This window comes from Microtus ochrogaster, unplaced genomic scaffold, assembly GCF_000317375.1.
Source record: "Microtus ochrogaster isolate Prairie Vole_2 unplaced genomic scaffold, MicOch1.0 UNK95, whole genome shotgun sequence".
Lineage (NCBI taxonomy): Eukaryota > Metazoa > Chordata > Mammalia > Rodentia > Cricetidae > Microtus > Microtus ochrogaster.
The window spans coordinates 138503-140156 of NW_004949193.1; the positions used below are offsets into that span (position 1 = coordinate 138503).

Genomic DNA, 1654 nt, shown 5'->3' on the forward strand with positions numbered 1-1654 from the left:
TTTTGACCTTAGCCATTCTGACAGGTGTAATATAAAATCTGTGTCATTTTGAGTGTATTACCCTGATTGCTAAGGATTAGTGTGGTAGGTGTGTTGCTTTAATTGTTTAATGAATAAAGAATCTGGCTTGTCCTGTGATAGGGCAGAGTAGAACTAGGTGGAGTAAACTAAACTGGTAAATGCTAGGAGAGAGAAGGTGGAGTCAGAAGACACCATGTAGCCACTGCCAGGAGCAAACATGTTGGAACTTTTCCTGGTAAGCCACATACACGTGGCTATACACAGATTAATAGAAATGGGTTAATTTAAGATATGAGTTAGCCAGAAATATGGTTAAGCTATTGGCCAAACAGTATTGCAAATAACATAGTTTCTGTGTAGCTATTTCAGGTCTGAGCAGCCAGGAACATACAAGTGAAATTCCAACAACAAAGGATATTGAGCATTTCTTTATGTTTCTCATCTGTTAACCAATAAAAGCAACACATAGACAGAAGGACCACCCACACCACCTATGTCAATACATACAAGGTTATTTCCACTTTCTCTTCTATCAATTTTAGTGTATCTAGATTTATGTTGAGGTCTTTGATGCTCTTGGACTTGAGTTTTGTGCTCAGTCATAGACATGGATCTATTTTCATTATTCTAAATGATGACATCCAGTTAGACCACAACCATTTGTTGTAGGTGTTTTCTTATTTCCATTGTATCATTTTGGCTTCTTTACCAAAAAATCAGGTATTCATAGGTGTGTGAATTTATGCCAGGGTATTTCATTCAATTGCCATGATCCACCTATCTTTTTTTAATGCCATTATCATGTGGTTTTTATTATTATAGCTACATAGCAGAGTTTGAAATCAGATATGCTGATACTTCTGGAAGTTTTTGTTTTATTATACATGATTGTTTTAGTTATCCTGGGTATTTCACATGATTATCTCGATACAAAAAAAAAACTTTGAAAAAAATCGAAAACCTCTTTATAATAAAAGTTTTAGAGAATAACAGGACCACAACATGTGACTCACAGTACAGAGCAGGTAGTACTTAAGTGGCAGTATTATTAGCAGATGCACCTCAGTAGTCACAGCTCCTGCACTGGTGTAGTCACCCTTGTCTATTGTGCTCTTATTTGGCTATCACTATGTCTTATCTCCTTACTAAAGAAGAGATTGACAAATTCAAGAAAGTCTCTGCTTATTCAGTAAAAATGACGATGACACCATCATAACAAAGGAACTTGGGATTTTCATGATGTTACTGGCTCAAAACACAACAGAAGCTGAATTGCAGATATGATCAATAAAGTGGAAGATGATGGGAATAGCACCATTGACTTCCTGGAGTTCTTAGTCATGATGGACAGTCAAATGTAAGATACAGATAGTAAAGAAGAAATCCATGTGACATTTTGTCTTTGGCGAGGATGGAAGTGCTTACATCAGCACATTAGAACTGTACCATGTCAGAACAAACTTGGGAGAAAAACTAACAAATTAAGTATTAGATGATATGATTAGAGAAGCAGATATTGATGGAGAGAGACAAGTCAGCAATGAAAAATTTGTGCAGATGATGACTGAAAAATAAATACCTATTTTCGATTACTTTTCCCTCTAGAAGAATCAAATTGAAATCTTTTTTTTTG

The 1654-nt window shown here is 35.5% G+C and overlaps 1 pseudogene; it reads left to right on the top strand.

The window, feature by feature from the left end:
* The first annotated feature begins 1150 nt into the window (after positions 1 to 1150).
* LOC106144438 lies at positions 1151 to 1596 on the top strand (annotated as a pseudogene).
* The last annotated feature ends 58 nt before the right edge of the window (positions 1597 to 1654 follow it).